Source organism: Pristiophorus japonicus, unplaced genomic scaffold, assembly GCF_044704955.1.
Source record: "Pristiophorus japonicus isolate sPriJap1 unplaced genomic scaffold, sPriJap1.hap1 HAP1_SCAFFOLD_35, whole genome shotgun sequence".
Taxonomy (NCBI): Eukaryota; Metazoa; Chordata; class Chondrichthyes; family Pristiophoridae; genus Pristiophorus; species Pristiophorus japonicus.
The window spans coordinates 822,490-832,791 of NW_027253324.1; the positions used below are offsets into that span (position 1 = coordinate 822,490).

At 46.8% G+C, this 10,302-nt stretch overlaps 1 pseudogene; it reads right to left on the bottom strand.

Moving 5' to 3' along the window:
• Window positions 1-499: 499 nt before the first annotated feature.
• On the bottom strand, window positions 500-4,550 carry LOC139250113 (probable G-protein coupled receptor 139; annotated as a pseudogene).
• Window positions 4,551-10,302: the final 5,752 nt, after the last annotated feature.

Below are 10,302 nucleotides of genomic sequence, written 5' to 3' on the forward strand. Positions count from 1 at the left end.
TGTCAAAGCGAAACAAGACGAGGAAATGAGAGAAAATTAAATAAAAGATATGATGAGAGGCTGAGACGAAGTATTTTCAATGGGATGAGTCTGGTCTGGAGCATACACATCAACACAGACTCGTACAGCCGAAGTGTATTTTTCTATGCTGTAGATTCTATGTAACGTAATCTTCTGAACTACAGCTCCAATTTGCCTACCTACCTCTTTACGTGCCTCTCACGCTGGAAGCTATAATGAATTCCCTCACTAAATAGCTGTAGTGACCCTTTACAGAAGAGCTGGGACAGAATGCAACAAAGTCAATTCAACAAACTCGTGTTGCTGACCAGAAAGATAAGGTAAGAAATGTCAATCAGATATAGTGCCGTGAGCTAATCACGTCGCTGGGTGTATTATCAGGTCAGCAGCCATTCCTGTAATAATTCAGTGGATGGAAGTCTTGGGCTCGATATTATATTCCTGTACTGGAAACACTGGGACCCGCCTCTGGCTGCGCTCAGTTGTTCTGCTTATTAATTAATTGTATAATTGAGGGAACCGGATATCTCACCGCGGTCTTCAACTGCTCTCTGAACTTGGTCTGAGTCACCCCGTAAATAAAGGTGTTTGTGCAGCAACTTAAATTCTGTAGAATATATCCGACTTGTCGGTAGGTAGATAAAGAAACATTGTAATCATGGGATTTATTCCTGCAATTATATAATATAAGAATTGTGTAACATACACCAGCCACAGCAGTATGAAGCTGCCGGATATGGTGAAGAGTAAAATCACAGACTTCCTCCTGCTCTCCATCTCTGGGTCACTGCCATTCTCCCCCTTGCTCTCACCCCTCAGTCCCTTTCGGACTCGACTGGCCACTAAAACGTGTCTGACTGTTAGAGCGTTGAGCAACAAAATTACAGCGAATGGGAGCAGTGGGGTTAAAACCGTATCAAACCAGTCAAATCCCACCCATCCGGGCTCAGTATAATAGGCTGGGATTGCTACACAGTACCATGGAACATTGTCGATTATATACACAGGTTCTAATGTAAAGTAGAAGGGAACCTTTTATTGAAGAGAGCAGAATGCAGCTTGTTGCCAGAACCACAGCCGCAGTTCTCCCGGTGTAATATTTGGTTTTCAGCTTCTGGCAACAAACGGCCACAAATCGATCAAAGGTGAAAGGGATGGTGAACCAGACAAAACAGTCTGTGGCTACACGGGACAGGAGATATATAACAGTACACACAGGGGTGATATCCAGGAAAGATCCCGGGAAATAATACCGCCTTATCTGCCGCAGTATGACCTTAGTGATGACCACCAGTAGATCCGCCGATGCCATGGCCACCAGGTAGCGAGTGGTGCAGGTGGACAGGCCGCACTTTCCCCGGAACAGGATCACAATCGCCACTAAATTCACTGTAATAAACAGAAGGGAAAAGAGACGGTCAATTATTGGTCACACATTCTCGGCGACTGAGCCCAGACAGTAAGGCCTGTCATTTCGCACAAAAACGGCCGGGTTGACGTCGGGTTTTACATGTAAAGCATATCATCGCAACCCAACCTACCTCCAACCCGCTGCTTCCCAGTTTAGCAGAGACGTGGCACTGGGAGAGAAGCAGAGCCATCCCAGCGGGCGGAGGGGGGGCAATATTAATAGAAACAGAAACATCGAAAATAGGTGCAGGAGTGGGCCATTCGGCCCTTCGAGCCTGCACCACCATTCAATAAGATCATGGCTGATCATTCCCTCAGTACCCTATTCCTGCTTTCTCTCCATACCCCTTGATTCCATCAACCGTAAGGGCCATATCTAACTCCTCCTTAAATATATCCAATGAATTGGCATCAACAACTTTATGCAGCAGAGAATTCCACAGGTTAACAATTCTCTGAGTGAAGAAGTTTCTCCTCACATTGGTCCGAAATGGCTTACTCCTTATCCTTAGTCTATCTCCCCTGTTTCTGGACTTCCCCAACATCGGGAACATTCAGAAACTATGTCCCCTAGTTCAAAATTGCCCAACGAGGGGCATCACCCTCTGCATCTACCCTGTCGAACCCCCTCAGAATTTTATACGTTTCAATAAGATCACAGCTGATTCATCTAAACTCCAACGATTATAGGCGCAACCTGCTCAACATTTCCTCATAAGACAAGACCTTCATCTCAAGAACCAGCCTGGTGAACCTTCTCTGAACAGGGCATGGTCACTGCAGGAAGATAATCAACCAGAGGGGCTCGGGGACCGGGGAACCACCCCACTACTGTAGCCCCTCAGCCCTAGTTATTGACTTAACTGGTCACTGTCTTCAAGACTCTACCTCGTCTCTCCTCTCCTACCCACTCCACACTAGGTTACAGGCCCACAGAATCAGGACCACAGAGGGCGGGTATCCTCAGCTCAGAAAAAGGAAGACATGTTGTAAGCACTGGTGTGGGAGGTGGCATCATCGGAACAGATGCAGCGCAGGCAGCGAAATTTGGAGAATGTAATAGAGTCCTTCCAGCAAGCTGGGTGAGAGGTCATATAATCAAGGTAGCTGGTGGAGTCGGCCGGATTATGGTTGCTATTTGTAGCGAGCCTATCCTCGGAAATTGACTTAGAGATGTCGAGGAAAGGAAGAGTAATGTCAGACGGAGCATGTGAAGGAGAGAGAGCAGCGTAAATTTGAAGCAAGGTTGATTACATAATTATAATTATAATTATAATTATCAATCATATTAATAATAACTAATATTATTGATAATAAAAACAATAACTTTTATTTATATCATGCCTTTACTGGAGTTAGACATCCCAAGGTGCTTCAGAACAGTGTTAACAGGACAACACAAATACATAGGATAACAAAGAAAAAATTAAGGCATATGAGCAAAAGCTTGGGAAAAGAGGATGATTTTCAGGATATCTTTAAAATGGAAATATGTTTAGAGAAGCAGAGAGGTTTAGGGAGGGACTTCCAGAGTTTAGGGCACAAACAGCTGATGATAAGGCCACCGATGGTTGAGCAGTATAATGAGGGATGTTCGAGAGGGCAGAATTAGAAGAATGGAGATATCTTGAGGGTTATGAGGCAGTATAAGAAATCAGAGGTGGGCAGGAGCAAGGCCATGGAGAGATTTGTAAACAAGGATGATCATTTTCAAAAGCGTGGCATTCTTTAACCGGAAGGCAATGTAGGTCAGAATGCATAGGGCTGAGGTCATGGGTGATCATGACTTTGTGCGAGTTGAGACATTTTCCAGTTCATGGCTAGAAAAGGAAATTGCGCGAACACAGTCATCAATGTACCTGAACAATATGTGAAGGAGGGGACCGGAGTAGAATTGGAACAACGAAGGTTCCCTGTATCCCAAGAAAAGGCAGCATAGCTAGGGACCATCCGACCTCCCATACCGACACCATTGGAGTGTGGGGATAGAACATTGTTCAGACCAGATGTCCAGCACTTGTACTTTCAGCAGGGGCAGGGTACTGGGGTCTGGATCAGGATCAGCAACCTGCAAGGGTTTTCATTATCTGCCAAAAGCCGTTGAGGGTAAGAGGACTTACAGTGTGAATGGCGAGTGAATTAAATTGTAAATGGGGGCATCAGAATGTATCAGCGGCGATAGGCGCAGGGAAACTCGACATCCCCTGAGATTTACCGGGGAGCTCGGGTTTACTAGGCTATGCATTGTACAATGTGGACCATTTTCCATACCTCGGGAGCCCACTGTCAACAAGGGCAGACTTTGATGGCAAAGTCCAACAATGCCTTCAGTTTGTCAGTACAACTTTCGGACGCCTGAGGAAGGAAGTGTTTGAAGACCAGGACCTCAAACCCCGGACGAGGCTCATGGTCTACAGGGTAGGAGTGATACCTGCCCTCATATATGCTTCACAGAAATGTAATATTTAGAGCAGTCATTTCAAAACACTGGAGAAGTACCAACGCTGTCTGCGCAATTACCTGCAAATTAATTGGCCTGTGTGGCGCACCAACATCAGTGTTCTCGGTCAGGCCAACATCCCCAGCATCGAAGCATTGACCTCAGTCGATCATTTCTGTTGACCGGCAACATCGGCGACATGCCTCACATGAGATTCAAAAAGCAAAAGCTCTACTCGGTGAATCGTTTTTGCAAGCGAGCCACAGGTGGGCAGAGGACACGTACCATGACACACTCAAAACCTCCATGAAGAATTGAAACGTCCCCACCTACACCTGGCAATCCCTGGCCCAAGCCAGCCCAAAGTGAAGGAACATATCCGCACGGCGCAGAGTACCTCGAGTCTTAACGCCCAGAGCAAACTGAAGCCAGGCGTAGTTAGCGGAAGGAGCGCGCAGCAACCCAGGCACCCAACACGACCGTTCGTTCAACCACCGTCCGCCCCATTTGTGACAGAGCATGTAGGTCATGCATTGGGATCTTCAGCACTCTGGGAACTAATTTTTAGCGTGGAATCGAGTCATCCTCGATTCCGAGGGTACGCATCAGAAGCGGAAGTAGCAGAAATAGTGACGAAAACTGAGTACATCCTACATGACATACACTCCCAGTAATCCATGGTCACTGGGGTACAGTGTTCCACACCGGTTAGTGACACACACTCAGTATATCGTAGAGCGACACACACTCCCAGTAATACATGTTCACAGGGATATGGTGTTCCACACCGGCTAACGACCCACACTGTGTATATCCTACAGTAACATACACAACCAGTAATACATGGTCACTGGGATACGGTGTTCCAGACAGGTTAGTGACGACACTCAGTATATCCCACAGTGACACACGCTACCAGTAATACATGGTTACTGGGGCACAGTTATCCACACCGGTTCGTGACCCACACTCAGCATATGGTACAGTGACACACACTACCATTTATATATGGTCAATGTTGTACAGTGTTCCACACCGGTTAGTGACTCACACACAGTACATCCTACAGTGACACACACTCCCAGTAATACATGGTCATTGGTGTACATTGTTACACACAGGCTGGTGATTCACACTCAGTATCTCCTGAAGTGACACACACTCCCAATAATACATGGTCACTGGGGTATGGTGTAATACACCGGTGAATGACACAATTCAGTATATCATATAGCGACAGACACTCCTAGTAATACATGGTCACTGGGGTGCAGTGTTCCATACCGGTTAGTGACCCACACTCAGTATATCCTACAGTGACACACACTCCCAGTAATGCATGGTTACTGGAGTATGGTCCTCCACACAGGTTAGTGAGTCACAGTCAGCATATCCGACAGTGACTCAAACTCCCAGTATTACAAGGTCAACGGGGGACGGTGTTCCACACCGGTTAGTGACCCACACTCAGTATATCTTACGATGACACACACTCTCAGTAATACATGATCATTCGGGTATGGAGTTCCACACCGGTTAGTGAATCACAATCAGTATATCCGACAGTGAGAGTCACTCCAAGTAATACATGGTCACTGTGGAATCGTGTTCCACACCAGTTAGTGACCCACACTCAGTACATCCTACAGTGATGCACACTCCCAGCAGTACATGGCCACTGGGGTACGGTGTTACTCACCGGTTGATGACCCTCGCTCAGTATATCCTTCAGTAACACACACTCCCAGTAATACACGGTCACTGGGGTGCGGTGTTCCACACCGGTTAATGATCCACACTCAGTATATCCTACAGTGACAGACACTCCCAGTAATACATGGTCACTGGATACTATGTTGCATACCGGTTAGTTACCCACACTCAGTATGGCCTACAGTGACACACACTCCCAGTAATGCATGGTTACTGGGGTATGGTGCACCACACCGGTTAGTGACCCACACTCAGTGCATCCGACAGTGATTCAAACTCCCACTAACAAAAGGTCACCGGGGGACGGTGTTCCACACCGTTTACTGATCCACACTCAGCTTTTCCGACAGTGACAGTCACTCCCAGTAATATATGCTCACTGGGGTACAGCGTTCCACACCGGCTCGTGACCCACACTCAGTATATCTTACGATGACACACATTCTCAGTAATACATGGTCATTCGGGTACAGTGTTCCACACCGGTTAGTGAATCGCAATCAGTATATCCTACAGTGAGAGTCACTCCCAGTAATACATGGTCACTGTGGTATGGTGTTCCAAACCAGTTAGTGACCCAAACTCAGTACATCCTACAGTGATACACACTCCCAGAAATACATGGTCACTGGGGTACATTGTTCCACACTGGTTGATGACCCAGGCTCAGTATATCCTGCAGTAACACACATTCCCAGTAATACACGGTCAATGGGGTACGGTGTTCGACACCGGTTACGGATCCACACTCAGTGTGTCCAACAGTAACACACACTCCCAGTAAAAAACGGTCACTGAGGTATGGTGTTCCACACCGGTTAATGATCCACAATCAGTATATACTACAATGACACACACTCCCAGTAATACATAGGCACTGAGGTATGGTGTTCCACACCGGTTAGTGACCAACACTGAGTATATCCAACAGTGACAGACACGGCCAGTAGGACATGGTCACAGCGGTACGGCTTTCCACACCGCTGAGTGACCCACACTGAGTACATCCTACAGTGACACACACTCCCAGTAATACATGGTCACTGGGATACATTGTTCCACACCGATTAGTGACCCACACTCAGTTTATCCGACAGTGACGCAAACATCCAGTAATACATGGTCACTGGAGTATGGTGCTCCACACAGGTTAGTGACCCACACTCAGTATATCCGACAGTGACTCAAACATCCAGTAATACATGGTCAACTGGGGACGGTGTACCACACCGGTTAGTGACTCACAATCAGTATATCCTACAGTGACACACACTCCCAGTATACATGGTCACTGGGATACATTGTTCCATACAGGTTAGTGACCCACACTCACTATATCCTACAGTAACAGATACACCAAGTTCTACATGGTCACTAGTGTAGAGTGTTCCACTCCATTTAGTGACCCACACTGAGCAGAACCTACAGTGACAGACATCCCAGCAATACATGGTCACATGGGCACGGTGTTCCACACCGTTTAGTGACCCACACTCAGCATAACCTCCAGTGACAGATTCTCCCAGCAATACATGGTCACTGGGATACAGTGATCCACACCGGTTAGTGACCCACATTCAGAAAATCGCACAGTGATAGACACTCCCAGTAATACAATGTCACTGAGGAACAGCGTTCCAAACCGGATCGTGACCCACATTCAGTGTATCCTACATTGACACATACTCCCAGTAATACATGGTCTTTGGTGTATGGTGTTCCACACGGGTTAGTGAATCACAATCAGTATATCCTACAGAAACACACACACCCAGTAATACATGGGCACTGGTTTATTGTGTTCCACACCGGTTCGTGACCCACACTCAGTCTATCCAACAGTGACAGTCACTCCCAGTATTACATGGTCACTGTGGTATGGTGTTCCACACCAGTTAGGAACCCACACTCCCAGTAATACATGGTCTTTGGGGTATGGTGTTCCACACGGGTTAGTGAATCACAATCAGTACATCCTACAGAAACACACACTCCCACTAATACACAGTTACTGGTTAACGGTGTTCCAAACCAGTTAGTGACACACGCTCAGTATATCCTACAGTAACACCCACTCCCATTAATACATGGTCACTGTGGTATGGTTTTCCTCACCAGTTAGTGATCCACGCTCAGTATTTCCTCTCGTAACACACACTCCCAGCAATACATGGTCACTGGTGTACGGTGTTCCACACTGGTTAGTGTCCCACGCTCAGTATATCCTACAGTGAAACACACTCACAGCAATACATGATCACTGGAATACAGTGTTCCACACCGGCTAGTGACGCACGCTCCGTATAATATTGACACACACTCCCAATAATACATGGTCACTGGTGTACGGTGTTCCACACCGGCTAGTGACGCACGCTCCGTATAATATTGACACACACTCCCAATAATACATGGTCACTGGTGTACGGTGTTCCACACAGGTTACTGACCCAAAATCAATTTATCCTACAGTGACAGACACACCCAATAATACATGGTAACTGGGGTACGGTGATGCACACCGGTTAGTGACCCACACTCAGTATATCCAACAGTGACACATATCCCATAATACATGGTCACTGGGATACAATGTTCCATTCCTGGTTGGTGACCCACACTCAGCTTATCCTGCAGTGAGACACACTCCCAGTAATACATGGTGACTTGGGTACGATGTTCCACACCTGTTCGTTACCCACACTCAATATATCCGACAATGACAGACATCCGTGAAATACATGGTCACTGGGGTACAGTGTTCCATACCGGTTACTGTCCACACTCAGTATATCCTACATGACAGACACTCCCAGTAATATACAGTCACTGGGATAAGGCTTTCCACAAAGGTTAATGACCCACACTCAGGATATTCTACAGTGACGGACACTCCCAGTAATACATGGTCATTTGGGTACGGTGTTCCACAACGGCTAGTGACCGACACTCAGCATATGCTACAGTGACACACACTCCCAGCAATACATGATCACTGGAATACAGTGTTCCACACTGGCTAGTGACCCACGCTCAGTATAATAGAGACACACACTCCCAATAATACATACTCACTGTTGAGCGGTGTTCCACACCGGATAGTGACCCACACTCAGTATATCCTACACTGACAGACACGCCCAGTAGAACATGGTCACAGTGCTTCAGATTTCCACACGGATTTGGGACCCACACTCAGTTTATCCTACAGTGACACACACTCCCATTAATTCATGGTCACTGGGGTGCGGTGTTCCACACGGATTAGTGACCCACACTCAGTATACCATACAGTGACACATACTTCCAGTAATGCATGATCACTGGGATACAGTGTTCCACACAGTTTAGTGACACACAGAGCAGAACTTACAGTGACAGACACACCCAGCAATACATGGTCACTAGGATACAGTGTTCTGTACAGGTTAGTGACCCACACTCAGTATATCCTACAGTGATAGATAATCCCAGTAATACATGCTCACTGGTGTGCAGTGTTCCAAACCGGTTCGTGACCCACGCTCAGTATATTCTACAGTAACACACACTCCCAGTAATACATGGTCACTGTGATATGGTGTTTCACAGCGGTTAGTGATCCACACTCAGTATATCCTACAGTGATACACACTCCAAGCAATACATGATCACTGGAATACAGTGTTCCTCACCGGCGAGTAACCCACGCTCCATATAATACTGACACACACTTCCAATAATACATGGTCACTGTTGTACTGTGTTCCACACCGGTTAGTGACCCACACTCAGTATATCTCACAGTGACAGGCACTCCCAGTAGATCATAGTCACAGCGGTTCGGTTTTCCACACCGGCGAGTGACCCACACTGAGTACATCTGAGAGTGACACCCACTCCCAGAAATACATGGTTACAGGGATACGGTGTTGCACACGGATTAGTGACCCACACTCAGTATATCCTACAGTGATACACACTCCCAGGAATGCATGGTCACTGGGGTATGATGTTCCACACCGGTTAGTGACCCACACTCAGTATATCCCACAGTGACATACACTACCAGTAGCACATAGTCACAGGGGTACGGTTTTCCACACCGCTGAGTGACCCACACTGAGTACATCCGAGAGTGACACTCACTCCCAGTAATACATGTTCACTGGTGTACAGTGTTCCACATCGGTTAGTCACCCACACTCAGTATATCCTACAGTGACAGTCACTCCCAGTATTACACGGTCACTGTGGTATGGTGTTCCAAACCGTTTAGTGACCCAAGCTCAGTATATCCGACAGTAACACACACTCCCAGTAACACGTGGTCACTTGGGCACGGTGATCCACAACGGTTAGTGAACCACACTCAGTATATCCAACAGTGACACACACTGCCATAATACATGGTCACTGGGATACAGTTTTCCATACCGGTTGGTGACCCACACTCAGCATATCCTGCAGTGAGACACACTACCAGTAATACATGATCACTTGGGTACGATGTTCCACAACTGTTAGTTATCCACACTCAATATATCCTACAATGACAGATATCCCTGTAATACATGTTCACTGGGGTACAGTGTTTCATACGGTTACTGTCCACACTCAGTATATGCTACATGACAGACACTCCCAGTAATATATGTTCACTGGGGTACAGTGTTCCACACCGGTTTTTGCCCCCATTTAGAATATCAAACAGTTACACACACTCCCATAATACATGG